Source organism: Mirounga angustirostris, unplaced genomic scaffold, assembly GCF_029215605.1.
Source record: "Mirounga angustirostris isolate CCGP_5_RB_7025 unplaced genomic scaffold, mMirAng1.0.hap1 SCAF_2, whole genome shotgun sequence".
NCBI lineage: Eukaryota > Metazoa > Chordata > Mammalia > Carnivora > Phocidae > Mirounga > Mirounga angustirostris.
The window spans coordinates 192,739,654-192,760,460 of NW_026991710.1; positions in this window are offsets into that span (position 1 = coordinate 192,739,654).

The window sequence follows — 20,807 nt, forward strand, 5'->3', positions numbered from 1 at the left end:
ACAAACAATGAATCATGGAACACTTCATCTAAAACTAATGATGGGGCGCCTGGGTGGCTCAGTTGGTTAAGCGACTGCCTTCGGCTCAGGTCATGATCCTGGAGTCCCTGGATCGAGTCCCGCATCGGGCTCCCTGCTCGGTGGGGAGTCTGCTTCTCCCTCTGACCCTCCCCCCTCTCATGGGCTCTCTCTCTCTCTCATTCTCTCTCTCAAATAAATAAATAAAGACTTTAAAAAAAATAAAAATAAATAAATAAAACTAATGATGTAATGTATGGAGATTAACATAAGAATAAAAAAAATAAATAAAAGAAAAAAAGGCTTCTTATATATTACAAAAAATAAATGATGGGATGAGAGCATTGGCATACTGTCGGGGGTGGTTGGGGGAACATAGACAAGGGATGCTGAGAATATGTCGAATATATCAGTTGCTACAAAGAATTGACTGAATCTTTTTACATATTGCCAAAAGCTGAATGTGGACTGGAGGGCAGTTCAGAATCCCTGGCAGCCAGATGGTGGACTTTATACCCACTCGCAAGCTGTTCTTCACAGATCTCTACCGGAATTCATGACAATAAGATATGTATGAAGATATATAAAAGTTATATCGATTACATTTTATTATCAAAGAGCTTTAGCATTAATAACATTCATATCATTTTATAGACATGGCTCCCTGAGACGTAGACTTAATAATTTATAATCCATTTCATTTTCTAAGAGCAATTCATTGGTTCTCTGTGCCAAATATATAATTAAGCTATGTTTACTGTGAGCACAAGTACAATTTTAGGAGGTCCATTGTTTGCTGAGTGATGAAGTGATTAACTCTGCAAATCATATTCCAGGCATTTCAAAGCTGACAAGGCTTACGCGTGAAAAGCCCAATGTGTATGTGTAAATATAAACAGGTAGACCATATCGGATTTAATTACAATCTATTTTACCTTTTAAATGACATTATAAAGAAAACAATATAAAGTATTGTTATAGTTACTTATTTATTTGTCTTGGAATACTTTGACCAGCATCAAACATCTTTAGGTCATCATATTTATCAACAGTTCTGTATGAAAATAAGAAATTAAGATAATTTAATGAGTTCAATGTGCAATTAACCTCAGAAGCATTGCCTAAGCTTTCAAATCTGCCCCAGAGTATATTCTAAAACATTTTACTTCGTTATTTTATGTTTAATAAACCTTGCAGCTAAAATTAGAGATCAAAATTTAGCATTTTGGCTTATAATCTTTATATGTTCTGGGTCTGTATTTGGTACTACTGACAAAAACAAATGATATTAATTCACAAATGGCTCAAAAGATCAAAATGTACAAAACCCCACTTGAATTTAGTTATATGATGTATAGCTTTTGTGGGAATAGGGATGTTCTGTTAAAAGGAAAAGAAATCCAAATAATATCAATTATAAAGATAAAAGTATAAACCAGAATGTCTGTGGAGTGTTTCATATGTAATCTCCATGACAACGAGCCCTTGTAGGTTTTGTTCATCATTGCATCCCCAAGTGTTTGTATAGAAGTTGCTCAACAATAATTTTGTAATGAAATGGTAATGAAGAACAAATATAAATATTTATAGCTGTGTCAGAAAATTTTTCTGCCTTATGAGATATGCCATTTCTGTTTTGAGAGGAAGGGAAAGGAAGTAGGAAAGACAAAATCACATATTGAAGACCCAGTATGTCTCTGCAAATATTTTTCTCGCTCAGTATTTACATCAATACTGTGTGGGAGTGGTTGCCTTAATTTTTCAGGAAAGTGAGGCAGATAGTACTGAAATCGTGTGACCAAGATTGCACAGTTAGAAAAACAAGTAGCCTGAACATATTTGGTAGGCGGGTTTTCAATTCTCTCTTAGAATTGAAGCCGAGGCTATATTCACAGAACCCGCAAGCAATAGGGCACAGTCGTAATTTGGTCATTTTGGACATTCCATTTATCCACAGCAGTCAATGAAATAAGTATACGGCCATCTCTTAATGAGCAAAATACTTAAGAGCTTAATCATATATATTTACTGTGATTTATATTGTATTAATCTTGAACAGTTTACTTGCAGAGACAACGACCTTTGTTCCTAACTGCCTAGGATTCTTATGTTCTTGCCACAATCACCCAACAAAATTTCCCAGGAAACTAAATCCATGGGATACTCCAGCTAAATGCATTCACTTAATTCCCAACAATGACTTCTGACATGATTTTTTCCCCATCTCTGTACCTCATGAGTAGAGGAAAACAAAACAAAACAAAACAGCTTGTCATGAAAATGGGAGATCACTCGTAACCTACTCTCTTTCCCATCAGGGTCCTGATATGATCCCTCAAAATACTCAAGAGTAAAAGAAGCCTCCCAGTTAGATGAAAACAGCAGCTCCTGAAGCTTTTTGTCTTCAATTCCTTCAGTCCTTTTCTGAAACATACTATTCTGTAGTACAGACCATGAGAGCATGCTCTTCTCTTACCAGTTTTTACTCTTCCTTCACATTCCTGATAGGAGTCTGGGTCACGGACTGAAAATGTAGGGTCTTTTGTATAACCTTAATGTGGTGCAGTACCCCCACATGGTGTATTGCTCTGTGTATATTCTTCCATGAAGAATAAATCTTTTTTGTTTATAATCCTTGAAATAAGGATCAATGTGCTGACTCATTTCAATCAATCCTAGTTAACGATTCATGAGGTAAAGGCAGTATGTGTAAATAATTGTATCTTAGAGATTTGCTTAGTTTTGAAAAATCATATTAATAATATAATAATAACTCTCAAGTACGAAGGATTTACTCGATGCAAGCCTTTGGACATAGAGCTTCAACCTTTTCATCACATTTAATCCTCAGAACAACCACTTTCATTATGTATTATGATTCCCATTTTATAGCTCCAAAGAAACTGGAGAAGAACAAAAACTAAAAAGTCATACAACTCGTTTAACGTAACAGATTTAGTAAACGTTAGAGTTAGAAATTAATCAAGATTCACTTTCTTCACTGGTTCTCTATTAACTACTCTTATATATGTGTATCATTGGAAATACATTCAATGTGATAATGATACTTATAATACCTGGGTAAAATTATTGAATATTTACAAATCCTAAATTTGAGAAATATTCTATTGCAAATATTTCTTTAATAAATACAATGTTATTAGAATTAGTGTTAATTTTATATATAAGAGCCCTCTATTAAAAGTGATGCCAATATTTAAAATGAAAGTAGCAAGTTGACAAATATATTTGCACATCATACCTATTATTATAACTTTTGTAATTAGTAATTCTATCATCCTATAGTATATCACTTTCTTCTCTGAAAAATAATAATTGCATCAGTCATTTTTTTTGGTTTCTGTTTAATGGTATTTTTAATAATACCATCACTTATATGATAACACAATTATCTAATATTTCTGTCCAATAAATTGTTTTGTAAGATTATTAGTAAACCAAAAATTCATCTATGTGTTTCATTCATCTATATTTAAATTTATTAAAGGCTATACACCTATTGTTATACTATATAAATAGAAATAAATATGGATATGTATTATATATATTAAAGTGAAAAATAATACATACACATAGCACATATTTGTATTATTATAAATATATTAAAATCTTTATACATTTTATAATTTTGTGTCTATGACTTATCCAATCATCCCTAGTTATGTTTTTTTCCTCAAAAGTTAGGAACGTGGGAGATTAAATTTTAGATATTTTAATAGATTTAAAATACGAAGTTTATGTGTAGAATTTATCACTTATTTTATATACCGCTAAGATAAAAGTCAAGAATACTTTCTGAAGGCAAAATAAAAAGTCTGGCATCCTCCCATGTATTTTTCTTATAAATTTGACAACTCTTTAAATAGTTACTATAAACAATGTGAATCAGAGCATTTTTTTAAACTTCAGATAAGTTGCATATGTAAACAAATACAAACATGAAAATTTATGAAGCATTATTAATAAATCTTCCACAAAGAAAACAATCTTACTTTTTGTTTAAAGTGAATTTTACTTCTAAATCTTATCCCCAGGAGAACTAATTTTTTTTCTCATTTTAATTTCTTTTATACTTTATCATCTGAAGACATGGATACAAGGAAAGCAGAGATGTGGTTGACTAGTTAACTTTTAACAACAACAACAAAACTCATTTGGTAACAATGGGTTATATGGCAATGTTTGTAATATTCCCCAGAATAGTAAAATTAAACACGGGTGTCTCATCCATATCCCAAAACTACCTGACCAGAATTTAGAAGGGTTGCTCTTGGGTGTAAAGCTTTAGAGAAAAAGAGAAACATTTGTTAAAGATGAAAAGAAATATATGTCAAGGAACTTCTCCATGTTACCATAAAATGAATTAACACAAAATTCAAAATGTTTTCCTTTTAAATATGAAAATCTCAGTTTGACCACTGGTGATTTTTAAAAGTGATGCTTAAATCTAAACTTACCTAAAAATGTATTTACCTTAGCAAAAATATCAATTCAGATATGAGCCTCCATACAAAAGGAACTTTATAGGCAAAACTGTCTTTGGCATCTGTGGTGTTCTGCATGTAAACTTAGTCATATATGTTAGTGATGAGAGAATTGATTTGAGTTTTATAAAGTGATCCATAAATAACATTTTCTTGTGTTCAGTTACCTATATTTAACCCAAATAAGATTGTCTAAAGTCTTCATCAATTTTCTGGTCTTCCATGTACAGAATTCTCTTCCATAGTGTAGTATAAATATATTTTGTCTGCCCACGATGCTTTCATCCTTCAGTTAACAAATACACATTTTTTTTCTGGGAAATTAATTCTCCCCCAATGGATTTGGCTCTTGTGGGCTACCACTCATAATATTACACACAAAAAAAGTTCAAAATGGATGGGCACATGAGCCATATGAGGTCAGTTAAGTCCTAGATCCCATGAATATATAAATCCAGGGACTGAAGTTGCTTTGAATGGAGTCATCTGATGGCAAATTTTTCTAGGAGGATTTTTAAGCTTGCTGAGGTTACTGGATCTGGCTTAGCTCTTTCTTAATCTTTCTTGGATTTGATTTTGTGTTTTTCTCTTCCATAATTACTATGTGTAATCAGAATCCTTAAAATAAATAGTTTTTGTTTAAATTAGTCAGAACTACTTTCTATTGTTTGAACCAAATTATGTGATGCATTTTGTCAATATAGCCCATCCTGACTCTGATAAACCCAAACTATTATTCTTTCCCATTTGCTTTCATCTTATGGATAGTTCAGGAGTCAATGCCTTCAAAATTTCATTTCAGTTGATTTGAGCAGATGCAACCTAAATCAAGGGGGTGGGGAGAGAGGGAGTAAAAGAGACAGGGAGAGAGGAAGAGGGGGAGAGAGAGGGAGAGAGAGAGAGATGGAAAGATCTGCTAGGATTATTGGATATGGTAAAATGAAGTCTTCTAAGAATTCTGTAAAAGAGAACTTAGTAAAATTAAATCAGCAAAAATTCTCTGTGGCATGAATTTGTATTAAGTTCAATATTGCCAGATGGCAGTGACGATTAGTGAGACAGGTGTAATCATTTCTTTCAGCAAAATTGTTACATACTTCGCTCAAGTTTATTATGAAGGTGTTGTAAAACTGTTCTTTGTGCATCGACCGGAGCTGATGCCTAGCTTGATTTACAAAGGGTTGGATAATATCATTCACAATTTGATATTACAGCCACAAAGACCTATGGAACATATAAACTACCTATATGCCAAGCCTGCTTCCTCTCCTGCCACTTCCTCAATATTTCTCATCATCTTGCTCTTCTTGGTCCTTAATTCAATAGTATACATTTGTGGGCTTATGGTGATTGACTATTTCCTGGATTTGCCAGTGACATTCCTGGTTTTATGCCATTGTCCTGATTTAATTATTAATGGTACTATTATTAAAAGTATCCTGGTGTAGGGGCGCTGGGTGGTGCAGTTTGTTGAGCCTCCAACTCTTGGTTTTGCCTCAGCTTATGATCTCAGGGTCGTGGGATTGAGCCCCCCGTCAGGCTCTGTGTTCAGCATGGAGTCTGCTTGTCTCCCTCTCCCTCTGCCCTTCCCACTCGTGCTGTCTCTCTCTCTCTCTAAAAGAAATAAATGAAATCTTTAAAAAAAGAAGTGTCCTGTTGTAGATGATAAATTACGTGCTCATCTTACAATTAGAGAATTAACAACAAGGTAAAGAGATAAATAGAACTTGTTTGGGAAGAATGAGGAGCATAGCACAGAGTTTACTATTAGAATTATTCAAATTCCAAATAAGGATCACCAAGCAAAGAGAAGCAAATTGAAGTTTGTAGTTAAAATGCTTAGCTTCAGGGTGCCTGGGTGGTTCAGTCGTTAAGCGGCTGCCTTCGGCTTGGGTCTTGATCCCAGAGTCCTGGGATCGAGTCCCACATCAGGCTCCCTGCTCAGCGGGAAGCCTGCTTCTCCCTCTCCCACTCCCCCTGCTGTGTTCCTGCTCTCGCTGTCTCTGTCTCTGTCAAATAAATAAGTAAAATCTTTAAAAAAAAAATGTTTAGCTTCATATGTAGATTTTTGGATAGGTTTTCCTAGTAAATGAATAAATTGAATAATATTCACATAAGCAATTGGAGACATTTCACGTATAGTAGTGAAAAGAAATGTGTGTGTGTGAGTGTGTGTGTCACAGAAAGGTAACTAGAAAAGCCATTCATAGGTACTGGCGAAAAAACCTGACCTTTTATCTCTTGCTGATGGCCATTCAGGTATGTGAAATGCTAATAGCAGGCACTCCTGCTTCCTGTTTGGCCAAAAAAAAAAAGGTGTATACATGCCTTGTGTGCATGCATGAGCATAATTCCTCAGCTGCGGAAATAAAATAAAAAGTTACTTTTCCATCATTCATTTTAGAGTTATGCTCTTAATTACTGTGATGATTTTGGATTACTTTTGACATGCTTCTTTAAAAACAAGTATCTCATATAAAGAATTCTAGACAGATCTCCTTGTTATAAAATAAAAACATAGGAAAATACATTATACAGATTTGCCCAGTTGTGCATAACTAGAATCAAGCAGTTCTAGTGTCTATGCAACATCACATCCTAACTTAATTCTGTCACTCTGCTCCTGGCATTTTATGGTGAATAGTTACAGGAATACAGTGTACCCGTCTTGTTCACACAATTTATGCATTTTTTAAAAATTAAATAATTTAAAAGAGGTAAATTTTACTTGCTATGAGAAAATAAAATGTTAATCAAATATATTTATTTTCTCATTTTATTAGCAACTGAGAAAGTTAACAAAACTCCTGAATTTAAAACTAAACAACTCAAATATTTAAAATTTTGTTCTTTGATTTTTTTCCAGTCTTATTTGGCATGTACAGCTGACTTTTAACATAGATGAGTATTTGGTTTCCATAAACTTTCTATCTGACCTGAGAACACAGATAGATATGACTCTTTTCTGGAAAGGTACTGACGTTTCCTCACAAATTATAGTTAGATAGAATGAAAACAAAATATCCTTAAGAATAATAAAAGCAAGAGCAAATGTAGCAAGAAAAACTAAAGTAGGAATGGCAAACAAAAACAGCAAAGAACAGAACTACAAGTCCCATGTTATAGGACAAATCTCTATACCAGCTGGAAGTTGTCAGTAAATTTGTTTCTGTGTTTCTAGCATTAAATATGGAAGAACACATCTGTTGGCATCTCCCTCTCCCTCAACACAAGCTAGTCTGATATTAACTCAAGAAGAATTGTTTTGATTAATTTTTTGGGTTAAATATTCTAAAACGAGTGAAGGATGCTATTTTATTTCCTCACATTCTGTTTTCATTTTAGAAATATACATTAAGAAGTGTGGGCAACTTAAGGTTTTAGAGTTAATATTTTTAAAGATATAGTGATTTAAATTGGATTTCTTTACTTACTGCATAATGGATCAGAATTCCATTGAATATTAAGATTTCCAGATGAAGTTTTACATCGAATTTTCTAGTTCTATTAAAATGCATGTTTGTATTTATATTGGGATTACATTTAATTTATGAATTAATTTAGGGAGAACTGAGTTATCTACTATATTGAATTATCTAAGAACAGAAATATCTTTCTATTTATCCAAGTCTACTTTAATATTGTGTAAAATGTTTTAAAATTCTCATATAGTAAATTTGCATACTTTCTGTTAAACTTACTTTTAGTTTCTTATTTCTTATCCTTTTTGTTATTTTAATTGGTTCTTTTTAATCCTCTCAATATATCTACTCTTATTTATGTATATGAAGGCTATTGATTTCCTAGTAGCTAATGAGAAAGCTTATAAAACCTCTGAATTAAAAATTACAATGTTGAATATTAAAAATATATCTATTGAATTTTCTTTTTTTTTAATATTGTTTGGGCGTTTACAGGGAATTTTAACATAAAATATCTAGTTTCACAAAATGTCTGTCTATCCAAAGAACATTTGTAGACATTGTTATTTCAGATTATTTTTTGAAAATGTATATATTTTGTTCTGATTTTCCCTCATGAATTGCAAGAAGATAGAAGTGCATGTTGCATTTTTGTGGTGGTATAGCTGAGCTCAAGGGGGGATTTACAGCTCAGTCATGTGTGAATATTCTCTCATTAGAGCCTCTTCTCTATTTAGGCTGGTAATTCACTAGGGATATTCACTTCCACATTTGGTCTCTTTACTTTTTTTGTTGAATTCTTCTACTGTTTGAGTTAGTCATTGTTTCTTTGGGATTTTCAGATGCCTGATTGGATAATCTACATGTAGAGAACATTTTATTTAGTGTCTTCTTACTCCAATTGGTTTTCCTACTTAATTGAACAACAGTGGAGTTATTGGACTCCTTGTCTTATTTCTGATATTACTATAAATGCCCCTGGTTTTCCCCCAAAGTAAGGTAGTGTGTTTAGGATTAAGATAATTGTGCATATAATAGAAAGTCTCTTTTAATTCTCATTCTCATGTATTTTTTTTTAATTGGAAATGAGTATTGAGGTTCTTTGAAGGCTTTTTTTTAAAACATCTATAGAGATATTTATGTGATTTTCCTTATTTAGTGTAGTATGTTATATTAATACAGTTATATTATATAAATAGAGGCCCTAATCCTGAAACAACTTTGAATTCTTAAAATGATTTTTACTTGTTCTTCACATATCATTTTCTTACTGTGGCACTAGATACTATTTATTTACATTACATATGGAATTTTGTCAATATTTGTAAGTGATATTAGTCAATTTTTTTTCTCCTTTTTTCTTTCTTTCTTTCTTTCTTTCTTTCTTTCTTTCTTTCTTTCTTTCTTTCTTTCTTCTTTCTTTCTTTCTTTCTTAGGTTTAGGTATCAATTTATAATACATTGAGACTATCTGGCTTCGGAGTTTGGTAGATTCTTTTGAGATACAATTTTGACCTTTTGCTTTTCCCAGGGGCAGTCTTAATAACTTTCTTAATATCTTCAAGGAAAATTCATGAGTTGAAATTTTCTATGAGGTTAATTTTAAAAAATGCATTTCTCTAGGAAATTCTCCAGTTCCTCTAGGTTTTCCTACATATTTGCAAAATGGTCTCAAAATTTCTATAAAATTAATTTTGTTTCAATTTTTGTTTTCCTTTCAGAATCTTTTATTATGTGTTGTGTATTTTCTCTTTTTTCCTTAATTAAATATTTTAACAATATCTCTAATTCCACATCTGATGGAAAGGTCCAATAATCATCCAAATTTCTTGAACTTTAGGATGAAGTAAATATCTGGTAGTTTGAAAATGGTTCCCTTGGAGAAGGGGAAAATATTTTATATGTCTGGGAAAGGACATACACAAATATTTGGTGACCAAAGTGATACACTTGGTTAGGAATTGATAACTGTATGAAATATCCACATATTATTTCCATCCATCTATAGTCTTCCATAGAAATGAAAGGGTCAATGTAAATCAGCATATCATCACATAAAAGAAAACTACATTTCTGAGCTCCCTTATAGCAAAATTTATGAATGATGTGTACAGATTCTAGGAGGTACCCATAAGGAAGGGAATAGGTTTTTTAGGTCTTTCTTCTTTGCTTCCTGCCTTCATGCTGACTAGATTTTGGATATTGTGTCTGGAGTAGACATTTTAGACCCTTGAAAATGGAACTTATGCATGGGGAGAAGCTGAAGATAAAAGATACTGGGTTCTCTGATGGAATGTGTACCACAGCATGCATGGACAAAGAAATGCATATCAATCTTTGGTTTTACACTATTTTGAACTTTAACATATGGAATCGTAGTGGATATTATTTTGAATCTAGTTTCTTTTTCTTGACAATATGCTTGTTCAATGCGCTCATTTTGTGGAATATAACATTACTTTGCTATTTTTTGTTTTTTTATAACCTTGTCTGTCATATGAATTCACCACAATTTATTCAGATATTATACTACTGATGCGCATTTAACCTGTTTCTACTTTACAGTTAATGCTGCTATGAAGATTTTCTTGTGCTTCTCTTTTGGTAACTCTGTGTAAATGTGTTTGTGCACTCAACTAATTGATATGTGTTTGAATATACATAAATATATATATTATGTACAGTTATATACACACAGGAATACAATTGCTGAGTGATAGGATACATCACAGGATGTAGGCATATAAATTAAAGGCTGTTTTCATAAATGCATTGCCTATTTGGATTCTCTGGTGAAATTCCTATTAATATTTTTAATCAATTTTAAATTACTTTTCTTTCATTTTCTTATTGATTTGAATGTCTTATTTATATATTCTGGATTGAGTCCTTCGTTGGTTAAATGCATTTCAAATAAATTTTTCCACTTTTTGCCTTGTTTTTTCTCATTCATGTTAGTGTTAGTTTTGATTATTTAAAGTTCATTGTCTTAACATAGCCCAAATTATCAATCTGTTCCTTAATAGATAGTGTTTTGGTGTGTTTAACAATAACAACAACAAACATATACATAATGCAAGCTTTTAAAATCTTCTACAGGCTTTATTATTTTTAACCTTTACTTTTGAATCTACAATCCATCTGAGATTGCCTTTGGGAAATGTGAGATCAGGGTTAGGATATGGTGTGTAGTTACGATTATGAGATTTTTAAATATCATATGAATATTCAATTGACTCAGGACCATTTCATAAAAAGTCCATCCTTTCCTACTCAACTGTCCATATATATGCCAACTCATCTTTGGATGTTCTCTCTCATTCCATTTGTCAAGGTTTTATCCATGTTTTCAGTTCTATATCATTTTACATATTTCCATGATGAGATTAGAGGCAGACCTCCCTGAAGTATACCACTTTGGCATATTGATTGTTTTGAATTTAAATTACTTAAGAAACAGTGCAAAAACACTCTGACCCTCCTTTGTTTTCCCGAAAGCAGGAAATAAATTGCCCCTGGGAAGGGCATGTCTGTATCTACGTCTGTACGTACAAACTGTTACTTCTTCAATACTTTCCTACCCTATGCCCAAACTCCTTTGTCAATCCTCACAAATAATTGTTTCTTTGTTTAAAAGGTATAAAAGCTGCCTCCTTTGGTCACTTTTTTGAGTCTCATATTTCTATGAGCTCTTTGTATCTATGAAATTAAATTTGTTTTTCTCCTTTTAACCTGCCTTGTGTCATTTTAATTATTAGGCCAGACAAAGAAATGAGGAGTGGAAGGTTTCCTCCCCTAAAATTTTGGCACCCAACATGGGGCTCTTCACTGGCTGGATACTGTTTGTTCTGGCTTGCGGCACCTGAAAGATTCTGGGACCTCTGACAAGACCCCCAAAAGGTAAGAATTCCTTCCACATCAGTATCCTAGATTTCTGCCTGTGGAGCTTGGTGGAAGAGAAAGTGGTGAGAGAGTCCTTTACTATTCTAAATTTAAATTAATCAGAAAAAATATTTCTGTGAATTAGTTCCTTGGATACAGCAACATTGATTTGCTATGAGTACTCTTGTTTTCTATTGATCCCTTTCCTCCCAGAGATGGTCAGTGTATTCCTTTGTCTCTGCCTTTTCAGTCATTTGTCCTAAGGAAGAAAACCATAGGGTAAAACACAGACTTAGGTCCTATAAGCCTGTTCCAGCCGGGCTCACTGACTGGTGAGTTCGTACTTCTCACCGGGCCAATGTTTATTTAGACAAGCTTTGCCATGGGTCCTCCATGAAAAAATAGGGTGAGGCTACCCTTTCACTTGTTCTCTATCTTGAGAACTTAGCTTTGTGACCAGTGAGAATATTCTGTCAGATCTCTGCCATCCAAAATGTACACAAACTTTTGTACATTTAGTAGTCAGTTGAATAGACTGGTTTTCTGTGATATGAAATCACAAGCAATATTCTCTTTGTCTAGCCATGTCAGTTTTCAGGGGAGTTTGTCATGAGGAGTCCCACTCCATGGATCCATTGCTTTGTTGGTGCTGGAAAGGTCCCATTTCTGTAATGCCTGCCTGATGTCATCAATCTATAGTTCTTTATGATGGGAGGCATCCCATGTTCCCATGAGAAACCAACAACACCATTTTTACTACGCAATTCTTATTGCCTGTGACAACAAAGATCTTTCCTTTCTTAATGCTAAGAGTCAACTTTTGGGTTGGGACCCCTCCCATGTCCATGGTAAAAATTTATTCTAAGCCTGGAAATTTACCTCTGGGTATTTTCATAAAAAAAGCTTATTTAGATTGAGTTGTTATTAGAATAAATATGCTAATGGAGATCCCACTCTTCAATGGCCAGATGATAGATCTTTTGAATTGAAAAAACTTCTATAATAAAAAAAAAAAAAATTAGGGTGTTCTCATCCTAAGCAGCTGTCTTATTGGTATCTCTGGGAAGATCGAATTGAAAAGAGGACATAAGGGAGTGTAATGGCTAGCTTTAGGGATTTCCTTAACACAATGAAGGAACAAAAAGTAATTTCAGAATAAAACTTAAAGTCCTTATCGCATAAACTCCCCTTTTCCATCTTCTTATGTACCCCTTTATCCCGACTCCTTGTCTTTGAACCTCCAGAAGATCTTTTAGATCTCTGAGTCCCTGGTCTGAATGTCCCTTCTCAAAATCCAGCCCCCGCTCTTCAACAAATCCCCTTACTATACAAATTCCTCCAACTTCCCCAGAAGATTCCTTAAACACAGAGCTACCTGTTTTAACTTCCCTTGCCCTACAAGATTTACAAAAAGCACTCCAGCCTGACTGCTAGGTCTGGGGTGTAGAGGTTATTTATAGAAATGCAAATGTCAGGAAGTCAATTTAGTTAGAGCACCTGGGAAAGGTAGTGGGGCTTGTTTTACTGACCCCTACAGCTCCTCCAACTTTCCAGGGCTCTGTATTCAGGCCCAGCCAGCATCAGCCCTTCCTATGTGATATCCTTTGCAAATATAGCCTGGACCCTCACTGCGGAAAGAATCCATGTAGCTTGGACACAGCAAACCTATCGAATTATACTGCCCTTTTACCTCCACTTTCAGAATACCCTACCAAATTTAGAGAGAAATTAGAAATACTAATGGTCATTCATAACTCCACACATAGGTTGATTGGCTGCTGGTAAAGAGTCTTCTTCCCACTCATGATTGTACTGTGGTTTCAGACATGCCAAACAGCCACTGGGAGAGAAAACAGATGCCCAAAGTTTTCCCAAGCCCTCCCGCAAATGACCAAGAAATGGCTCAGCTGGAAGCAGATATTCAAGCACTGATAGGAAAGATAGTAGAGGCTTTCTCTCCTAAAGTGACTTGGTCTAAGTTTGAATTGTATACTCAGAAAGAAGGAGAGTATCCAAAGGTCTTTACTGAATGCGTTATACTGACTTTTTAAAGGCATACTTCACTAAACCCTGAAGCTCCGGAACATAGGAAGCTTTCGATTTCCATCTTAGTAGGAAATTTTCTTCCTGATATAAAGAGGCAAATTCAATACAATGTAGTTGGGTGGACCAGCCAGCCTATATGTCATAATAAAAGCAGCTACTCAATTTTTTTTTTTTGAGTATTGCTTACAGGAATACAGAAATAAAAGTTTAAATCAACAATTCTTGCTTTGCAATTGGAATCTCTAGAGAAACAAAAACATAACTCCAAGAACAACTCAAAGTTCACAAAAAGCCCTTCCTATTTGCCTCCAGGTATTTGTAGATATTAAAAAAAATAAATAAATAAAAATAAAAAAAAAACAGGATGTCAGAAGAATAATTGTCCTTCACTTAAGAGAAAGTGAAGTTTAAAAAACAACCCCCTAAGCTCCAGCAGCCCCAGAGTCTGTTTTTCTCCTCCTGTGGGACAATTCTCCATCAGTTGTCAGAGTTAGCCAATCCTCAGTCGTACCCCAGAGCCCACCATTAAACTTAAAGAAGAGAATTGGGAATGGAATTTTTAATTGACATTAATGCGACTTCACCATGCGTTCAGAGGACTTATCTCTCTCTACCTGTCACCTCTGATTCTTTTGAAGGTCTTGGACTCTCTGGACAACATATTCCACTGCTCCTATATCAGTCCCCCCATCTCTGTAAGCCCCCTTACCCATCATAGCCCTTCAGTGTCCAGCTCCTCGCCAGCAAACCTCTTTGGTAGAGATTTGTTATGCAAGTTTAATGCCACTATAAAATGTCACGAGAAAGGAATTTTTATTTCCCAGCCCTCAGACCAAATCCCAAGTTTCCTACTTCCCTTACTGGAAATTCATCTTGATTTAAATTCCTCTGAAGAGGGTGAATCTTTAAAAGATGTCCCAATTAGTCACATGCAAATGAAGTTGGATTGTTACTATATGCAGGGTCCATATGCTTAACTTGGAAAAAAGGATAAACCCTTTCTCCTGAGATGCAGAGTGAGGAAATAAACCTATAACAGAATCTTTTAAATCAGGCTGTGCTTGTCTTCACTTCCTCATCCTGTAACACTCCAATCTGGCTGGGAAAGAAAAAGGTAAATTTGACTCAGATGGGAACCAAAATGTATCTATTTTTTGCAAGACCTAAGAGCCATAAACTCTTTTGTGATTCCTTGCCACCCTGTAGTACCTAATCCAGCTACTATTCTTACCTCAATTCTCTTTATGTTTATATTTAGGAGACAATTACAATGCACTCACATACCTCAGGGATATTGTGATTGTCCTGTGGTATTTTCCAAGTCCTTAAAGCCAACTTAGACTCTGTAGCCTTTACTTAGGTCTCCACTCTTGTTCAGTATACTGATGACCTTTTACTTTGTAACCACACTAAACAGGGTGCTCTTACAGACTCCTTCATTCTCTAAAGACCCTAGCTGAATGAGGCCATAAAGCATCCCAATCTAAATTTCAGTGTGTGCACGCAACTCTTGACCTACTTAGGGCATGAGATATCTCAGGGCATTCAGAAGTTCACTCCAAGTGATGAAGGTATGGTGGTAGAGCATTTGACTGCAAAAGTTCGTCTCCAAATGCCTTGAGACTATTTTGTCCATCCCTCTCTCCAAAATAAAGAAAGCAGTTGCATAAATATCTAAGGGTAACTGACTACTACAAGCAATGGATTCCTATTTTTGCTGCCCTTAATAAAGCTCTGTGTGCCTCCCTCCCAGATACCACGTCAGAGCCCATTTTGTGGTCTTCAGAAGCATTACCCTCCTTTGAAGTTTTAAAATTAATACCATCCATACCCCAGCTCTTGGCTTACCTAATGTTGACAAACTTTTTCATTTATAGTATAATGAAAATAATGGCATTGTTGCAGGCTCTCTAGGACAACGTTTTGCCTCTCAGATGTGGCCTGTAGCATATTTCTCATGCCAGCCAGACCCTGTGGCATCGGGTATGCCCCCATGCTTGCATGCAGTGGCTACAGCGAGCCCTAACCCTTCCATCATCTTCCATCATTGTAACACTTAAAGTCCAACTACTTTACTACCCCTCCCCGAAGTTTAGTACCGTGACTTTTCAATAAGCAGAGCCTAGAGTTTTAGGGGTAGGGAAGAGATCTGCAAAGAGAGAAAAGAACCTAGATTAGAATGAGGAAGAACAAACAGAAAAGAATGAATTGATGCACATTTCCCCACAACCCACTCAACCAGTCTCTCATCCTAGGAATAGGCCAATCCAACAAAATGGCTGCACCTCATTTATATGATGAAAGTGTTAATCTTCTCTTTTAATAGATATATGTTAGACACTATTTGTCCTGTTAGATTTACACAGAAGCACCATTTTTTTTTTTTTTTTTTTTTTTTTACCATTGTTTGCACAAGCTCCTCCTTGCTGGACAGTCAGAGTATCTAGGGCAAGACAGTTTTGGAGTACAACAGAGGCTAAGTTTGGATAGTGGTATTGAACTCTTGTTCTATTACCATGGAAGGATTTATGATCTCCTTTTTCAATCCATGAGTTCCAATGCTTGAGAGTTAGGTCCTTCACACTGACGAGAACTTGCAGAGGTGGTACACGAGTGGATTTTCTGTGATTTATCATCTAGTACGTATATATGGCATGACTTTATGAACAAAGGAGCTAGGTTTGTAATTCGGCATTTAGATGGAGTATCTGGTGAAGGTTTTCCTCAATATTGTCATTGGTTTCAAAATGACCTATTTAAGTTTCCTCAAATCACTTGTTGAGGCAAAAAAGGTGTTTACTGTGTTGCTTCGTGTGGTTGATTTTAGTAATCAGAAGGAATATAATTGCTAATCCTCTAAGGAAAAAGTTTATTTGAGAAAATTATAATTACTTCCATGATGAGAGAAAACAAGGGGAGACTAAAGCAAATTCTACATTAGTGGCACTGGGCTATCTGTTCCTTAGGACTGAAAGTCTGGTTCACTCTGACTGTTAAAACAAACAAAAAACAGGTGACTGAGGTTCCTGCTGGGTCATCAGAGGAATCTGACTGAGGTAGTTATTAACATCAAATACGCCTTGTAACCAACTTCATAAGCTAGAACAATGATCACAAACCATGCTTTCCTCCTTGATGTGATGTACATTTGTTTATGTATGAATTACTTTTTCTTTCTTTTTCTCTTTTCTCATTACTTTATTAATTAACATATATTGTATTGAGGACATTTAACTTTAAACTTTAGAATAGAGAATGTAAATAGGGTATTGTAGCTAAATGAGAAGGATGGAAATTTACTTTCCTAGCATTCCTTGCACCTCAAATGTAGGCAAGTAACTGAGGGTCTTTCAATCAAATGCACTTTCAGGAGCCTTTGAATTGGCTATGAACAGCATGAATAAAAGAAGCTTTAAGAGATATCACCTTTCCCCATATATGAGAAAGAAGAGGCACCCTGATACCAGTTTTACAACGATTCTTTTTTTTTTTAACTGAAGTATATAGTTGATGCAAAATGTTATGTTAGCTGGTGTTGACTCAGTGAGTTACCTACTGCCTTTTAATGATTTTTTAAATTTAGGTAGGCAGAATGATTTCTGTTATTTGTAAAAACCCTGATCAATATAGAATTAATGGTTAGTTTATTGAAATGTATCTCTATCTTAGATCACCTGAATGCAGACAGGGTGATAATTACGAACAGTTTTCATACAACATAGGTTTGTGAGTAATATTTTTCTTAGTCTTTAAAAATATTACTTAATATATACATAAAGCATATACCAATACACCTATTGTGTGTGTGTGTAATTAAAAGAGAGGAAGAAATAGAAAATATTTCCTAGTCACTCCATATAGGAAGAGTCATAGTGGGAGAGTATTCTTCAAAAATATATAATTTAGTTTATGCACAATCTAATTCTTGTTGTCACTCATTCTTTTTTCCCTCATATGTGATTTCATGTTACTTTTACAGTATAACTCTCATTGTTTACAACTCTGTTTATTATAAGTCCTTTTCAAGGAGGATGATGGTTAAAATAAAGGAAAAAAAGATAATTTTAAATGTTACTATAATTTTTAGTAGAAATGAAAAGTTAAAGGTTGATATTATTTTCATTCAAATTTCCTAATTATTAGAATGCCAAACCTGTTTTCTGGTTTTAGGTTTCTTTTACATTGCTTGTTTCCTTTGCTAATAGCAAGTTCATATACCATTGCCAGTTTTTATACCATATACACATTGGCTTATTATTTCACATGGAAAAAAAGAATTGTTGAAATGAATAATTCTTTACGTAAACATTTTTCTTATGTTTTCATACTGTAATAGTCCCTTCAGAATGAAAATAACACTACAGAATCTATTAACTGCTTAGTGTTTAAATTTGTAGCAATGTACTCTTTATATATGATTTTTGCCTTCTACTTGCTGTTAGTTATTCTATACTACAATAGGATATCCTTTCTTAAATGTATTATCACACAAAAAAAGTAAAAGAAAACTGTATCATTCTCATATCTGTCCTCAACTTATAGATATATTTATATAATGAATAAAATAGTGTAAACTCATGGCCAGCTTGTGGTTAATGATGTATGACAGAACTTTTTCTCTCAAACATGTTCTTCACCATTCTTTCTTTCTCTATTTCATATTCTTTATATTTTTCTATATAAATGTTGCCTTAAATATTATTTTTTTTTTCTTTTTGAAGTTTTCAATTTGGGGGGGAAGATTTTATTTACTTATTTTAGAGAGTGTGCATGCATGGGAGCAGAGGGAGAGAGAAAGAGAGAATCGCAAGCCGACCCATCTGAGCATGGATCCTGACTTGGGACTCTATCTAATGACCCTGAAATCATGACTGGAGTTGAAATCAAGAGTCAGATGCTTAACCAACTGAACCACCCAGGCACCCCTGAATTTTTCAATTTTTAGAAAGCATTTTCATTCCCCACCCCCCAATCTTAACCTACTTAAAATTGGGAATACCTTGAAGGTAAACTTATTTATCTTTAGAACACCATTTGTTGGGGGTGCCTGGATGGCTTAGCCAGTTGAGTATTGGACTCTTCATTTCGGCTCAGGTCATGATCTTAGGGTTCTGAGATTGAGCCCAACTCAGGCTCCATGCCCAGTGGGGTGTTTGCTTGAGATTCTTTCCCTTTCCCTTTGCCCCTCCCCTGCTACTGCATGTGCTTTCTCTCTCTAAAAAAATCTTAAAAAAAAACATTTTTGTATCTTTGATAAATTCATATATATCATGAATTAATGAATCTGAATAATTTTCAAAACCTTTGTTACTAAATGTTGTGATATATTCTATTAGAATATCTCTATTTCTTAATAGAAATTCCCAGAGCACAAGAACATGAGTGTAAGATCCTTATGATCAGGTTTATATAAATCCTGTTAATTTCTCTTTATCTTGTACAGTGTCTGGCCAAAATATTTGTCACATAAATTAGTTGACTGATAATTGTTTACTACTAATTTATGGTTAATATATATTGAAAATTTTCAAATACTAGCATGTCAATCTCTTAGATAAGTGCCTCTTGCCTCTCAAATATTTCCAATGAAGTGCCTTTAACAGAAAAAAGATAAAACAATATTCCTATGCCTTGTTCTATTCCATTTGGGAAGTTCTCATGAATACTCTTAATCTAGTTTACAAATGTAAATATATTTTAATTTCTATTTCTTGATATATCTGTTTCATTAATGTGAAAAAAATCTATTGTCCTAATTTGTGAAATGAAAAAAAAAAAAAAAAATCAGTGTTTCCAGTATGCCATGCATACAGTCACTGAGCCAGCTCCATTATGGTGCTTACCCATGTAGACCTTTGACTACTCTCCCATCTCTATTACCTACACTGAATAGATTGAAAAAAAAAAAAGCTCTTCCTTTCCTTTAGAATATTTCTCGAGTACTTTCTTACAGGCTGTCATGGTATTTGACATTACCTTTTTTAAACATGAATAAATGTGTTTATCCAATTTGCTGTGCTATGTATAACCTAAATTCACAGGTATGAATCTGAATATGATTATAAGTGCCTGTCTGCATTTTTTACATAAATTAGAATGCTATTCATTTCCAATCCTGTTTATCTTTTATAATTAGAGGGATTTTTTTGTTTTTGTTTGTTTGTTTAGTTTCCTTCCAAAGAATTTAAATATTTACTTGGATTTTGGATTAAGTTAGCTGACCAATAACTAAGGTTCTTGTTCATTAAAAAAGACATATTTTGTTATCATAAGGTGGATTCCTTCCTATTTCAAACGTTATGAACATCCTAATTTTTCCTGAAATGGAAGAGTGGGTAATATTTGTTGTAAGAGAGTGGAAGAGAGAAAGACAGGAAGTTTTATCTTATTTTTGGAAGTTGGATCACATTATCTTAACACTCATTGTCATCCCAATGGCACAACACACTTTAAAATGTGATTTGGGCAATAATTATATTTGGTAGTTCACCTAGATCAATACATTTCTCTGTACTTATAAACTGAGAAAAGGAGAGAGACTGAATTTCTAGAGTCTAGCATAGTATCAGACATCTTGTAGTTATACAATATATGTTTTTTAATAAGCTGAAGGAACAAATTTATTTCTGTGGAGTTGCAGATTCATTCATGTGACCATTTGCCTTTGCAGAGAAAATTTAGCTTTTTTATGTCTTATCGCATCTTCTTGATGGTTCATTCATTTGGCCACTTGACAAATATTTATTTATGGAATGCTACAATATGCCAGACATTTCTATTCTATAGCAGAGAAAGGCAATACATGGGAGAAATAACAGAGAAATATGAGTATTTTAGACTGAGATAAGTACCAAAGACAAAATAAATTTGGAGAAAGTAAGTGTTGAAGAAGGGCATCTATCTGGAGTGCCCAGAACAGACCTCACTGTTATTTA